The 16835-nt window shown below is 40.2% G+C and overlaps 1 long non-coding RNA gene across 1 annotated transcript in view; it reads left to right on the top strand.

Annotated features, from left to right (window-relative positions):
- The window catches only part of LOC143807515 (uncharacterized), an 83980-nt gene extending 67711 nt beyond the window's left edge, over positions 1 to 16269 (top strand). The window contains exons 7-8 of the long non-coding RNA XR_013221754.1: positions 8557 to 8617; positions 15167 to 16269. This is a non-coding gene — a long non-coding RNA (uncharacterized LOC143807515). The remainder of the gene's footprint in view (positions 1 to 8556; positions 8618 to 15166) is intronic.
- The last annotated feature ends 566 nt before the right edge of the window (positions 16270 to 16835 follow it).

The following is a 16835-nucleotide window of genomic DNA, read 5'->3' as shown; positions in this document are numbered from 1 at the left end:
CTATTGAACACATCTAGGACATAATTGTTTCATAATTACAAATCACCAATTTTCTAAGTAAATATAATGCTAAATAATTTAGAAATTCTTCTGCAACCAATGACATCAGTATGTTTTACAACAATAAGGTTGTGAAGGTCTTGAGATAACTCACTGGATTTACCCATCATGAGATGTTTCTTGTGTGGCAAGACTTCTTTTTATAGGCCATCAGTTAAACCAGCAAATATTATTTTTCTCAAAAGTGGCAGGATTGCTTTCTAATTATTGATAGATTTCAGCTGGTGTCATGACTTTCCATGGCTTTTTGCACCTCTGTTTCTTCATGTGTTCAATACTTTTTCCCTGTGTCAATTCACATTATTAGACATAACTTAAATTATACACATTACTGTGTTGAATTTTTTTCTGTGTGGCTTGGATCAGTTATTACTTACATCTGGTGATAATTTCATGTCAATAGCACCTCAAGAAATATATTTATTCAGAAAATTGGTGACATGTTCAATACTTACTTCACACGCTGTATATATATATATATATATATATATATATATATATATATATATATATATATATATACATACAGTACAGACCAAAAGTTTGGACACACCTTCTTATTCAAAGAGTTTTCTATATTTTCATGACTATGAAAATTGTACATTCACACTGAAGGCATCAAAACTATGAATTAACACATGTGGAATTATATACTTAACAAAAAAGTGTGAACACAAAAACTGAAATTATGTCTTATATTCTAGGTTCTTCAAAGTAGCCACCTTTTGCTTTGATGACTGCTTTGCACACTCTTGGCATTCTCTTGATGAGCTTCAAGAGGTAGTCACCGGGAATGGTCTTCCAACAATCTTGAAGGAGTTCCCAGAGATGCTTAACACTTGTTGGCCCTTTTGCCTTCACTCTGCCATCCAGCTCACCCCAAACCATCTCGATTGGGTTCAGATCTGATGACTGTGGAGGCCAGGTCATCTGGCGTAGCACCCCATCACTCTCCTTCTTGGTCAAATAGCCCTTACACAGCCTGGAGGTGTGTTTGGGGTCATTGTCCTGTTGAAAAATAAATGATGGTCCAACTAAACACAAACCGGATGGAATAGCATGCCGCTGCAAGATGCTGTGGTAGCCATTCTGGTTCAGTATGCCTTCACTTTTGAATAAATCCCCAACAGTGTCACCAGCAAAGCACCCCCACACCATCACACCTCCTCCTCCATGCTTCACGGTGGGAACCAGGCATGTAGAGTCCATCCATTCCCCTTTTCTGCTTCACACAAAGACACGGATGTTGGAACCAAAGATCTCAAATTTGGACTCATCAGACCAAAGCACAGATTTCCACTGGTCTAATGTCCATTCCTTGTGTTTTTCAGCCCAAACAAGTCTCTTCTGCTTGTTTCCTGTCCTTAGCAGTGGTTTCCTAGCAGCTATTTTACCATGAAGGCCTGCTGCACAAAGTCTCCTCTTAACAGTTGTTGTAGAGATGTGTCTGCTGCTAGAACTCTGTGTGCATTGACCTGGTCTCTAATCTGAGCTGCTGTTAAACTGCGATTTCTGAGGCTGGTGACTCAGATAAACTTATCCTCAGAAGCAGAAGAGACTCTTGCTCTTCCTTTCCTGGGGCAGTCCTCATGTGAGCCAGTTTCTTTGTAGCGCTTGATGGTTTCCCAATTTTTCAGACTGACTGACCTTCATTTCTTAAAGTAATGATGGCCACTCGTTTTTCTTTACTTAGCTGCTTTTTTCTTGCCATAATACAAATTCTAACAGTCTATTCAGTAGGACTATCAGCTGTGTATCCACCTGACTTCTGCACAACACAACTGATGGTCCCAATCCCATTTATAAAGTAAGAAATCCCTCTTATTAAACCTGACAGGGCACACCTGTGAAGTGAAAACCATTCCCAGTGACTACCTCTTGAAGCAAAAGGTGGCTACTTTGAAGAACCTAGAATATAAGAAATAATTTCAGTTGTTTCACACTTTTTTGTTAAGTATATAATTCCCCATGTGTTAATTCATAGTTTTGATGCCTTCAGTGTGAATGTACAATTTTCATAGTCATGAAAATAAATAAAAATCTTTAAATGAGAAGGTGTGTCCATACTGTATATATATATACACACATCATTATTTAAGGGACATATCTATCTGTATATCTGTCTAATTTTATCTATGTACAGTTGTGCTCAAAAGTTTACATACCCAAGCTGAATTTTTGCTTTGTTGGCCTATTTTTCAGAGAATATGAATGATAACACCAAAACTTTTTCTCCACTCATGGTTAGTGGTTGGGTGAAACAATGTATTGTCAAACTACTGTAGTTTCTCTGTTTAAATCATAATCACAACCCAAAACATCCAAATGACCCTGATCAAATGCTCACTTACCCCATTTCTTAATATCGTGTATTGCCCCCTCTAACATCAATGACAGCTTGAAGTCTTTTGTGGTGGTTGTGGATGAGGTTCTTTATTTTTTCAAATGGTAAAGCTGCTCACTCTCCTTGGATAAAAGTATCCAGTTCCTGTAAAATCCTGGGCTGTCTAGTATGAACTGCAAGCTTGAGATCTCCCCAGAGTGGCTCAATGATATTGAGGTCAGGAGACTGAGATGGCCACTTCAGAACCTTCACTTTGTTCTGCTGTAGCCAATGACAGGTCAACTTGGCCTTTGACCACGTTTCCTGTGCATTTGTAGCTGACACATCCCCAAAACATCAGCGATCCACCTCCGTGTTTTACAGCAGGAATGGTGTTCTTTTTATCATATGCCTCGTTTACCTCTCTCCAAATGAAACGTTTATGGTCTCAAGAAGTTCAAAAAGTTCAATTTTAGTCTCATCACTCCAAAGTATTTTGCTCCAGAAGTTTTGAGGCTTGTCTCTGTGCTGTTTTGCATATTGTAGGCGAGATACTTTGTGGCATTTGCTCAGTAATGGCTGTCTTCTGGTGACTCGACCATGCAGCCCATTTGTCTTCAAGTGCCTCCTTATTGTGCATCTTGAAACAGCCACACTACTAGTTTTCAGAGAGTCATATATTTCAGCTGATGTTATTTCTGGGTTTTTCTTTCATCCCGAACAATTTTCCTGGCAGTTGTGTATGACATTTTTGTTGGTATACCTGACCGTGGTTTTGTTTTTACAGAGCCCCTGATTTTCCAGTTGAGAATCACAGTTTGAACACTGTTGACTGGCATTATCAATTTCTTGGATATGTTTTTGTATCCCTTTACTGTTTTATGCAGTTCAACTACCTTTTCTCGTAGATCCGTTGACAATTCTTTTGCTTTCCCCATAACTCACAATCCAGAAATATCAGTGGCTGGATGAAAGATGCAAGAGTCTGTCTGGATCCCAGAAGCGCACTCAGCTTTTATGCGCATACACTGATTACAAGCAAACAGGTCACAGGTGAGGATGTTACCTTTAGTAGCCATTGAAACCCATTTGTGTTAACTTCTGTGCATGTTATCAGGTCAAAATCACCAGGGTATGTGAACTTTTGATCAGAGTCATTTAGATGTTTTGGGTTGTCTTTATGACTTAAAAAGAGAAAACACAGTAGTTTGACAATAATGACTTCACCCAACCAGTAACCATGAGTGGAGAAAAAGTTTTGGTGTTATCATTCATATTCTCTGAAAAAAAGACCAAGAAAGCAAAAATTCTGCCGGGGTCATAAACTTTTGAGCACAGCTGTATATGTGTAGCATTGTATAAAGGCAGGCTTGAAAAAAATGGGGCAAAGTGAGAATTCTTTTAAAATAAATGCGTTAACAGTTTATTTTTAAAATGGAACTTGAATTAGCGAAAGATAAATTTATATCAAACCAATGTTTGGTTTGATAATCTTTTTCTTTCAAAACAGAGTCAATTTTTCTAGGTACACTTGCACACATTTTGTAATGAACTCAGCATGGAGGTTTTGCCAATGATCTTGCATCACTAACCACAGTCTTGAACAAATCTTCCTCTCTCTTAATGTAATCTATGACAGACTTAATTAAATTGAGAACAATACACTGTGAGGGCCATATCATCACTTCTAGGACTCCTTGTTCTTTTTTCATGTCACAGGTCATACACTATGACAAGAATGAACAGCATCAGGACACAAGGTAGTTATGCTGCATTAGCATTGTCTCTCTTAAGCAAAGGTTTCAAAGCAGACTGAGGTTTCAAGTTTTGCTGTTCAAGATCTTTTGAAGACACACCAAGAAATAGGCAACGTCGAGGAATGTAGATGCAGTGGTTGGCCAAGGAAGCTTAGTGCAGCATATGAAAGACATATCATTCTTACTTTCCTTCAAAATTGGAGGATGTCAAGCAGTGGTATCAGCTCATAGCTGGCAGCAACCAATAGCTACACCCATCTACTGTATTCAATTACAGCTACACCCATCTACTGTTTGCAGAAGTCTGGCCAAAAGTGGTCTTCATGGAAGAATGATTGCCAAAAACCCTGCATCTGACATGGAAAAAAGGCGAAGCAACCAACTATGTATGAAAGCATAGGAACTGGGGTGCAGAAAATGGCAGCAGGTGCTCTGGACTAATGAGTCAAACTGAATATTTGGCTGCAATAAAAGGTAACTTTTTTTTGCTGGAGGGCTGGAGAATAGTTTAAAAATGAGTGTATGCAGACAACAGTGAGGCATGGTGGTGGTTGCTTGCAAGTTTGGGGCTCCATTTCAGCAAATGAAGTTGGGGATTTGGTGAGAATTAATTGGATTAATGGTGTCTTTAATTATTAGAAACACAGATAGATACATGACCATCATACAATACCACCAGGGAGGCATCTGATTGTCTCCAAATTTATTCTACAGTGGGTCAACAAGCCCAAACATACAGCCAATGTAATGAATAACTATCTTCAGTGTAAAGAAGAGCAAGGAGTTCTGGAACAGATGATATGTCCCACACACAGCCCTGATCTCAACATTATCAAGTCAGTCTGGGATCACATGAAGAGACAAAAGGATTTGCACAAGTGACATCCACAGAAGATCTGTGGTTAGTTCTTTATGATCTTTGAAGCAAATTCTCTGCTGAGTTCCTTTACAAACTGTGTGCAAATTTATCTAAAGAAGTGATGCTGTTTTGAAGGCAAAGGGAGGACACACCAAATATTGATCTGATCAAAATTTTTTTTTTTGTTCATTCACTTTGCATTTTGTTAATTGATAAATTACAATGGCATGTAAAAGTTTGGGCACCCTGGTCAAAATTACTGTTATTATGAACGGTTAAGCAAGTTGAAGATGAAATGATCTCTAAAAGGCCTAAAGTTAGAGATTACACATTTCCTTTGTATTTTAGGCAAAAAAATAAATATATATTTTCATCTTTTATATTTTAAAAATTACAAAAAGGATAATGGGCCAAAGCAAAAGTTTATGCACCCTACATGGTTAGTACCTAGTAGCACCCCCTTTTGCAAGTATCACTGATTGTGATTGAACTCTTTTTGCAGACAAGAGTCTTTCAATTTTTGTTTGATGGATTTTCAGCCATTCTTCTTTGGAAAATTCTTAGAGTGCTGTGAGATTCATGGGTCGTCTTGCATGCACTGCTATTTTGAGGTCTAGGCACAGATTTTCAATGATGTTCAGATCAGGTGAGCATGAGGGCCATTATAAAACCTTCAGCTTGTACCCTTTGAGGTAGTGTGTTGTGAATTTTGACATGTGTTTAGGATCATTATCCATTTGTAGAAGCCATCCTGTTTTCAACTTCAACTTTTTTTTTACAGATAGTGTTATGTTTGCATCAAGAATTTGTTGAAATTTAATTGAATCCATTCTTCCTTCTACCCATTAAATTTTCCCTGTTCCTTTTGCTGTAACACAGCCTCAAAGCATGATTGTTCAACCCCCATGCTTAATTGTTGGAGAGATGTTCTTTTCCTAAAATTCTGTACCCTTTTTTCTTCACACATACCTTTGATCATTGTGGCCAAAGAGTTCTATTTTAATCTCATTGGTCCACAGGACTTGGATCCAAAAATGCATCAGCCTTGTTTAGATGTTCTTTTGCATATGTCTGATGCTACTGATAACTCTTCCATGAAGGCCATATTTGTGCAGGTGTTTCTGAGCAGTAGAACAATGCACCACAACTCCAGAGTCTGCTAAATCTTTCTGAAGGTCTTTTGCAGTCAAGTGGGGTTCTGATTTGCCTCTCTAGCAATCCTATGAGCAGCTCTCACTGAAATTTTGCTTGGTTTTCCTGACCTTATATTGACCTCCACTGTTACTGTTAACTGCCATTTCTTAATTAAATTTCAAACTGAGCAAAGAGCAACTTGAAAACGCTTTGCTATTTTCTTATAACCTTCTCCAGCTTTGTGGGCCTCTGCCATTTTCATTTTCAGAGTGCTAGGCAGCTGTTTAGAAGAACCCATGGCTGCTGTTTTTTGGCACAAGGTTCGAGGTGACTGGGTTTTTATTTATTTGTAGTAAACAAGCCATAGCCCTAACACTCTAATTAGGATCTGAAGCCACGGTCAAAGTTATGTGAGCACACACATCTTCAAGAGTGCCCAAACTTTTGCATTGACCCATATTCCTTTTTGTAATTTTTAAAATGTAAATATAAAGTAAGAATATCTAAGATAAAATCCAGAAAATCACAATGTATAAATTCTATAAATTTATTTGCATTTTGCAGAGAGAAATAAGTCCCCGGTTTTGCAATTGCCATTATTACCGAATAACGGCAATCGCAAAAAAAAAATGTCTGATTTCCCATTCATTTGTCTCTTTTCTGATATGATCTAGCATACCAGAGGAGAGAGGAATGGGGTCCCCCGGTACCTCCGGTGTCCCAGGACCCTTCGGCATTGTCCCCCTGCCCTCGGCATCTTCTTTCTGGAAGAAAATGGTGGGCACATGCGCAGTGCGCCTGCCGAGATCTGCTGGCCGGCTCCCGGCAACAATAGATTTTTCCTATTGGTTCATTATAGGGTTGGGGCTAGGGCTAGGGTTGTGCTAGCATTAGGGTTGGGGCTAGAGTTGTGTTCGGGTTACGGCTGGGGTTATGGTTGTGGTGTTGGGGTTATGATTGTGGTGTTGGGATTAGGGGTTAGAGTTGTAGTTAGGCTTGTGTTGGGGTTAGGGTTGTGTTGGGAATACAGTTGTGTTGGCAGTATGGTTGTGTTGGGGTTACGGTTGAGGTGTTGGGGTTAGGGTAGTGTTGGGGTTGGGGATAGGGTTGTGGTTGGGGTTAGGGTTGGGATTAGGGTTGGGATTAAGGTCAGGGGTAGGGCTGTGTTAGGGTTGGAGTTAGAATTGGGGGTTTCCACTGTTTCGGTACATCAGGGGTCTCCAAACACAACATGGTGCCCACCTTTGATTCCAGCCAATTTTGTGTTGAAAAAGTCAAATGATGCTCCCTCCCTTCTGAGCCATGCCACACGCCCAAACAGTGGCTTTTCCCCACAAACGGTATATCAGTGTACTCAGGAGAAATTCAACAACAAGTTTTGTGGTCCATTTTCTCCTGATACCTTTGTGAAAATAAAAAAGCTTGGTTCCAAAGTTATTTTTTTGTAAAAAAAAGGAAAATGTTCATTTTTTCCTTTTGGGTATTTTCTGTCATATTGACCCCTCAAACTCACTTCAAATGTGAGTTGGTCCCTAAAAAAATTTTTTTTTTTTTTTAATTTTGTTGGTAAAATTAGAAATCGCATGTCAACTTTTAACCCTTATTAAGTCCTAACAAAAAAAATATATTTCCAAAATTGTGCTGATGTAAGGTAGAGATGTGGGAAATGTTATTTATTAACTATTTTGTGTGATATGACTGTCTGATTTAAGGGCACAAAAATTAAAAGTTTAAAAATTGCTAAATTTTCAAAATTTCTGCCAAATTTCCATTTTTTTCATAAATAAACCCACGTCATATTGAAGAAATTTTACCACTAACATGAAGTACAGTATATCTCAGAATCAGTGGGATCCACTGAAGCGTTCCAGAGCTATAACTTCATAAAGTAACAGAGGTCAGAATTGTAAAAGTTGGCCAAAATTGGCTCTGTCACTCAGAGGTTAAATGAAATCATTATGACATATTATATAACCAAACATATTATAAAAAAGGAAGAATGCCTAGCAAGAAATGGTTTCATATAGGAAAGTGACTGTGAGACGTTCAGCCATGTCTTTGTCCAAAAGTTAGAGATGCAACCTGGAGACAATTATATAATCAAGCTGTTGAAGTTAATGTAATACACCAAAAGCAACTACTAATCCTCTTTTTTTGGTAATCTCTTCTCCTATCACTTTTAAAAGTCTTGAGATGTAGCTGTACTCATTGACACAACTAGCCTGAGAATGTTTTCTTAGGTCACATATTGTAGCTACTTTGCATTGTAAGTATGAAAGGGTGTGATATCTTTGCCTATATGTAGCAACAGCTATACGGTGCTGTATGTGTCTGACTTGTATTGCATGTTTGACATCCTGATTTGGTCTTTGTAATCATTTGTATGGCATTCTGATTTGTTCTTTTTTTAAATTTTATTACAGGTTTCGGTAAGAAATCCATCATTTGGAACAGTGAGGTCTTAAATGTGAAGATCTCACCTGGGTAAACAGTTTTATCACGTTTTATGATGGTACTGTGTGTATTATTTGTGTGCAGTGTTTAAAGTGAACCTGTCAGTAAGGGAGTGCCTAGGAAATTTTGGGCACTGCAGGATAGGGCAAAGTAACTAATTTCCAAGCATACCTATTACTATATTTATTGTACTATAAGATGCACCGGACCATAAGATGCACCTAACTTTTAGAGGAGGAAATTAGGAAAAAAATTGAAGCAAAAAAAAGGTCAATTCTGTACTGTAATATCCCCTATCCTGGTATATATGGACCCCTCATCCCCATTCTGATACACATGGCCCCTCATCCCTATCATAGTATGCATGGCTCCCTCATTCCTATCCTGGTAGGCATGGCCCCCTCATCCCTATCCTGGTATGCATGGCCCCCTCATCCCTATCCTGGTGTGCATGGCCCCATCCTTTTCCTGGTATGATTGGCCCTATCCCAGTCCTGGTATGCATGACCCCATCCCAGTCCTGGTATGATTAGCCCCATCACTGTCCTGGTATGATTGGTCCCATCCTCTTTCTTTTATCGGCCCCATCCCTTTCCTGGTATGCATGGCCCCATCAGGAAAGATTAAAAAAACCCAAAACATTACAGTCACCTACACGGCACTCCCTCACAGCGTCCTGCTCCGATGCCAGCAACTGCTTAATGCTTGTAAGCAGCGCATGGCAGGGATGCCATGCGCTGCTCACAAGCAGAGCACAGCTGTCAGAATACTCACCGGGACCGTTCATCGCAGAGAGTGGTGAGAATCTATTCCTCTTCAGTAGCGCTCAGTGTCAGCCGGAGACTTCCTGCTGGGGCCGGTGGTCACATGTGCTGATGCTTAAGACAAAATGAATATTCTGAATATTCAGAATATTCAGATTGGTTAACAGCAATCTTCAAGTTTGACCACACAATGTTAATTGGATTAAGGTTTGTGCTTTGACTAGGCCACTCCAAAACATTTACATGTTTCCTCTTAAACCAATCGAGTGTTGCTTTAGCAGTATGCCTGGGTCATTATCTTGTTGGAAGGTGAAACTTCGTCCCAGTCTCAAATCACTAACAGACTGAAACAAGTTTTGCTCAAGAATATACCTCTATTTCGCACCATTCATCTGCTCCTCCCATCACCACAGCATGACGCTGCCCCCACGTTGTTTCACTGTGGGGTTGGTGTTCTTAGGACGATGAGCTGTGTTAGTTTGGCACCAGGCATAGCGTTTACTTTGGTGACCAACAAGTTAAATTTTGGTCTCATCTGACCACAGCTTCCTGCATACATTTGTTGAGTCTCCCACATGTCTTTTTGCAAACTCAAAATGAGAATTACTATTTTTGTCTGTAAGTAAAGGCTTTTTTCTGCCAACTCTTCCATAAATGCCACCGCTATGGAGTGCACAGCTTATTGTGGTTGTATGGACAGATACTCCAGTCTCTGCTTGGGAACTCTGCAGCTCCTTCAGGGTTACCTTTGGTCTCTTTGCTGCCTCTCTGATTAATGCCATCCTTGCCGGGGCTGAGAGTTTTGGTGGGTGGCCCTCTCTTGGCAGGTTTGATTATTTGATTATAATAGATATCATGGTGCTGCGGGGGATCAACAGAGATTGTGATATTTTTTTTTTATCACCCAACTCTATCTTGTACTTCTCAACAAATATGTCCCTAACTTGTTTGGAGGTCTCCTTGGTCTTCATGGTGTTGTTTGGTTAGTGGGGCCTCTTGCTTATTGGTGTTGCAGCCTTTGTGACCTTTCAGAAAAGGTGTGTATATACTGACCATGTGACAGATTGCACACAGGTGGACTTCCTTTCACTAAGCATGTGACTTATGAAGGTAATAGCTTGCACCCTAATTTTTAAGGGGCTTCATTGCAAAAGTGGTGAATACACATGCACATGGCAATTTTTTATTTGATCCCATAAATGTAATTTATGCCTATATTTTTCTCACTTCACTTTACCAACTTAGACTATTTAGTGCTGATGCATCCCACATGAATCAGATTAAAAAATATGCAAACACAGGTTGTAATGTAACAAAATAGGGAAAAAGCTAATGTCTAATAAAGTAGCCAGACTAGTGTGTTTAAATTGTAACTGAGAATAGAACTTCACATATGTTAGCACGAAAATATGTGTGGTAACCTTGTACAGCTGCACACCCCAGAAAATCATCATGCTTAGGGATGAGATTCGGAAGATTGTCGTGCACTCAGTCAATTTACGAGGTGCTGGTTTAACAAGGTACATGACCCCTTAAACCAAGGCAAGAGAGATTCACCGCACACTCTCTGTGCAAAAAAGCTATTTTATTCATTCGTGGGAATAGATAAAGACAAAATATAGTTATGAGCTGAACAACAAAGTTTGACGTTTCAACCCTGCCAGAGTCTTTTTCGTTGTGGGTTGTTGAAGAAAGAAATGTTTCTCAATGGTAAAGGATTGTACAAGGCATAATACATAAGGTGCTGTGTTGCTATGGCTTAGTTCGGCTCTCCCTGGCAGGGTCGAAACATCAAACTTTGTCCTAATCAATTAACTCTTGCCACCCTTTATGGATGCAGATTTATTTTTAATGCCCTCTTCTTTCTAAGCCTGCCCACGCTACTGTGTTTTTAATTAGATGGAAATAGATGATAGTAGGGTGAGATACCATCTTTTTTTGCTGCCAGAATAGACAGGTTTGAAATGTGCAAGACCCCCCCCCCCTTTAATAGCAGTATGCATAAAAAAAACAATGTAACACCATAGATAACACACAAAGATATATTTCTGGTTATCCCACAGTCAAACCTTCACTTAGGGTACTGTCACACATTGAAATTTCCATCGCTACGACGTTACGATTCGTGACGTTCTAGCGATATCGTTACGATATCGCTGTGTCTGACACGCTACTGCGATCAGACACCCTGCTGAGAATCGTACGTCGTAGCAGATCGTTTGGAACTTTCTTTCGTCGCTTGATCACCCGCTGACATCGCTGGATCGTTGTGTGTGACAGCGATCCAGCGATGTCTTCGCTTGTAACCAGGGTAAACATCGGGTAACTAAGCGCAGGGCCGCGCTTAGTAACCCGATGTTTACCCTGGTTACAAGCGTAAACGTAAAAAAACAAACCGTACATGCTCACCCGTCGGTGTCCTTCAGGTCCCTTGCCGTCTGCTTCCTGCTCTGAGTGCCGGCCGGAAAGTGAGAGCAGATCACAGCGGTGCTGCGCTCTGCTCTCACTGTACGGCTGCACTCAGAGCAGGAAGCAGACAGCAAGGGACCTGAAGGACACCGACGGGTGAGTATGTACTGTTTGTTTTTTTACATTTACGCTGGTAACCAGGGTAAACATCGGGTTACTAAGCGCGGCCCTGCGCTTAGTTACCCGATGTTTACCCTGGTTACCCGGGGACTTCGGCATCGCTCCAGCGCCGTGATTGCAACGTGTGACCGCAGTCTACGACGCTGGAGCGATGATTATACGACGCTGCGACGTCACGAATCGTGCCGTCGTAGCGATGAAAATCTCAATGTGTGACGGTACCCTTAGGCCGCCTTCACACACCTGCATTTTAAATGCATAATCTAAGCCGGATTTTAACAGATAAAACACGTGCCCCATTGTAGTCTATTGGCATGTTCACATGTCTGTTCTTTGCAGCCCAATTCACAAAATAAAAATGGAGAGATGCCTGTTTTTGATTCAACTTCTGGATCAAAGGTGCCCTTTCAATTGTATGGATCAGTGAAAAAAAAAACAGATAGCACTTGCACTTGGATACTGTCTGTGTTTCAATGAGCCCTGTCCATTTTTCACTATTTATTGGGTAGAAAAAGCTTGGAAAAGGTATTTATTTTTTTCAGCATAAGAGAAAAATAGCTTGACATACTGATGGTAAAAACAAAAATGGATAAAAATTTGATCCAGCACACTGATGAAATGGGGTGTTTTTCTGAAACGCCTGAATGTTGCCTTACTTTTACAGCGTTGTATCACATAGCTGCCAGCACGTGGCGCTGTGATCTCCAGATTATTGTACTCCATTGCTGTACTTTCCACCTTCCTTACATCACGATAAGCAGCAGTGAAACTGTAGTTCATGAAACTAGGCAGATATTTTGAGCTTTTTAGTAAGTTTTTTTCTTGCTAAAAGTGCATCACAAACTTTATTTACTGTACCTATAAAAGTTCAGAGAATGTAATCTTTCGCTATAATGATTATTGATGAAAACCCCACCAACATTGAAAATTAATTTTAGCCCTCCTTCACACCTCCGTGTTTCCAGTACGTGTGGTGTGCTTTTTTTTCTTGGAAAACACTGATGATACCAGTACCGGACTTATCACGTACCTGTTTTATATGGACATGTGAAGGAAACCTTAGGTAGAAGGAAGTATGCATTTCTCCTATTATAAATGATCTGGAGCTTTAATGCATCTTTTGGGCATAAATATTGCACTTCCTCGACTCATGGTAGCTGTTATACCCTTTATAAGCGTCACCCTTCTCTATCTACTAGTGAAGAATTTGGAGTAGGAGACCCCCCATTATGAGAAGACAGATAACCAGGTATTCAGAGAACACACAGGAGAGATCATGGAAGCAGGAAATAACCACCAGGCATATCGTTTTACAACTGGTTGTGTGACACATATTTAAAATAAAAAATACTTTTTCGATGCTATTAGAACTTTTTTTGAATCGTATAAGAACAAAGAATGAGTCAGGCAATCACCAGTTAAGTTTTTGTACTTTTGCAGGAATCAAGGCTTTAGCTTTGAAGTATGTCATGAAATTCTGTTTTTTTAATCCTTCTTCCCTCCGACAATCAAAGGTTTTTTTTTCCTTAAATGATGATGAGAGCATTATCTCATCCATCAGAGCCCTTGGCTCCGAAGCTTCCTTTTCAGGTTCAGTGGCAAGTTAAGAGAAGCACTTGGAGCAGCTGTGCAAGTGAAGGTGAAAAGTGTTGTAGCTTGCAGATAACCATAATGATCCGCAGTACAACAGTAATCAAGTAACTGCCTTATCGCTTCCCTATCAGCACTGCTGATCACTGGCTGATGCTGAAGCATTCGCTTTGTCACTCAGCAGGAGAGCACAGTCAAGCGCACTTAGCAGCGGGAACCAATAGAATTGATAAATTTTAGTTAAACAGCATACCGGAAGGGAATGACATCACAGTAAACACTCCTGAGTCTTCAGCAAACAGCGTAGAGCTTCCTGATTCTTGCTCGCATTTTATAAATTGCAAAATATATCAATTAAAAATAAAGTAAAGCAAAAGCAGAAATAAAAAACATATTTTTTTCCAATTTCTAACCTTTAGGGGCTTAAATAAAATGTTAATGCACAAATGATGAACATAACTAATAATGTGTATAGCATTGTCTAAATAAGAATTATCAAAAGTGAACACAAATAACTTATCTTATAGATCTATTTTGTGCCCAGGGAGCTTGATTATTTCAGAAGGATGTAAAATAGAGACATTATGAGGTTAAGTTTGAATTGAAAAGAACCATATAGGGACTCCAAATAACAAAGAAACGTGTCGCTTTCTGAATACCCTGCCTTGGACACTATTGTAATCTTGATGGAATAAAGGTCGTTACCAATTTTTTTATACCAGGAGCTGGAAAATGTCCTTTTGTTTGTTCACTCTAAATTATGACCTCATTTGTAATAGATGTTTGGAAGTGAAATGGTTTGGATATTTCAAAATATATTAGTGGTTACCTTTAGTTAATAAAATTGCATTAAATTTCATGGTGCATTATTTATTGTTTCTTTTGAGAGCCTATGATTTTCAGTTTGTAGCCTGATTCAAATTTCTGATTTTTATCTTACGGGAGCATTTGTCAAGTAAGGGCTGAAGGAGACATCTGTGCAAATCAGTCTGAGATCGGACCACAATGCAAGGACTGTCTGCAGCCCCCCTGACCTAAGCGTGACAGAAATATATGGAGCTGTCACATTCGGGTCAGGAGAGCTTTGGCCAGTCCGTGCATTAGTGTTCTGACCGTTTGGTATGAACGTCTATACAAGCCTTTATATAGCATGCTTTTGACTTTACTGCCCATAAAATGCACAATTATTATGCAATTTGCATTTTTGATTATTTATTATTATTATTATTTTTTTTTATTATTATACATTTTTATAGCGCCATTTATTCCATGGCGCTTTACATGTGAAATACGGGGCAAATATAGACAAATACATTAAACATGAGCAAAAAACAAGGCATACGGGTACATAAGGAGGGAGGACCCTGCTCGCAAGGGCTCACAGTCTGCAGAGGATGGGTGAGGATACACTAGGAGAGGGTTATTCATGTTATTATTAAAAAACTATAGTGCTGTCTGTCATTCCAAATGATTAATAATCCTGAATATTTAACAAAGTAAAAGTGAGCTTTTTCTTCTCAGGACAATATCTATGTGTGCAGATTTATTGGTAAACTTTTACTGCACAGAATTATTAGCCAACTAAATGAGAAACATAATTTTTTCCATCTTTAATGTTTATTTTCATCTGTTACAGTGTGAATAATAACCAAACGACTCAATGCCAGCCTACAGCAGTACCCCACCTGCAGCATGCTGAAGTCAAAGTGGAGTTCTGTGCTCATTACTGATCCAGCCAAGGGCTCATCCATCTGGTCCATCAAAAGTCACTCTCAACAGTCCATAACTTTTGAAAAGTTTGTCTTCAGATATTTCTTGACCAGTGTTGACGTTTCCACTTGTGTCTTGTTCAGTGGTGGTTGAGTTCCAGCCTCCAGCTTACCTTAGCCATGTCTCTGAGCACTGAACACCTTGTGCTTTTGGGTCTCCAGGGAGGTTGCAGTTCTGTAATGACAGCACTGGAGGATAATGGGCTCCAGTTCGCTTCACGTTTGAGTCTTCTTAAATCTTTGGCAGTTAATGTGTGTCTTTATTTCACAACACATTTTTTGTGACCCCATCGACTAAGTGCAACAAAACGTTGGGGGTTCTATGATCACACCCCAATAGCTTAGCAATATGAATAGTGCTGCATCCCTCTGTAAGACTTGTAACAATTTTTCACATTTCAGAGTAAGTTAATTTTTTTGTAACCTTTTGCTTGTTGAAAAAAAGCTGCCTAATAATTTTGCACACCTTGGTAAAGGGTGTTATATTTTTAGGCCGCACCCTCCCTTATTATACAAATACACATCACCTGATCTGCTTCGTCCAATAACCATTAAGGTTTATACAGCTTTGAGTTGGAAAATCTGCATAAAAATTGAGATATTGTCAAAATACTAGCCGAAAAGCTGTGCACGAAATTCACATTAGCACAGCTTCTATCCTGCACTATTTTTCTCATCATATGCTTTCCACTTTATGGGTAGCTCATTTTCTCTGCCCTTTCTCTGAAAGTGTGGATACTTTGTCTCCTCTCCATTATGGAGATCTGCTTACAACCCCTCCCTTCTACTATCTCTAACATTGAGAAAAGGGAAGGGAGAACAAGGAACCAGGACCACAAGCTTTGTCTTATCAGTCCTTGTCCCTTTTCAGGTTCACAATTCCAAGCTTAACATGTACCATATGTTTTTGGTGTATACTCAATGTATTTTTTTTAGAAAAACAAGTGAGAAAATGTTAAAACATTATTAACCCCTTCCCGACCCATGACGCCACATAGGCGTCATGAAAACCCGTGCCAATCCGACCCATGACGCCTATGTGGCGTCATGGAATGATCGCGTCCCTGCAGATCGGGTGAAGGGGTTAACTCCTATTTTACCCGATCTGCAGGGAGAGGGGGAGTGGTACTTCAGCCCAGGGGGGGTGGCTTCACCCCCCCGTGGCTACGATCGCTCTGATTGGCTGTTGAAAGTGAAACTGCCAATCAGAGCGATTTGTAATATTTCACCTAAAAAACTGGTGAAATATTACAATCCAGCCATGGCCGATGCTGCAATATCATCGGCCATGGCTGGAAACACTAATGTGACCCCCCCCCACCCCACCGATCGCCCCCCCAGTGCTCCGTTATAGGGTCCGGTCCCCTCCGTCCGCCTGCCGGCTCCCCCGTCCTGCTGTCCGCTCCCCCGTCCTCCTGCCCGCTCCCCCCCTGCTCCTATGTCACCCCCCCGTGCTCCGACGCCCCCCCCGTGCCCCGATCTCCCCCCCCTTATACTTACCGAGGCTCCCGGACCCCGTCCGCCTCCATCATGGGC

The sequence above is a fragment of the Ranitomeya variabilis genome, chromosome 1 (assembly GCF_051348905.1).
Source record: "Ranitomeya variabilis isolate aRanVar5 chromosome 1, aRanVar5.hap1, whole genome shotgun sequence".
Taxonomy (NCBI): Eukaryota; Metazoa; Chordata; class Amphibia; order Anura; family Dendrobatidae; genus Ranitomeya; species Ranitomeya variabilis.
Note: the sequence above shows the minus strand (reverse complement) of the source record. Positions and strands in the feature narration are given on the sequence as shown.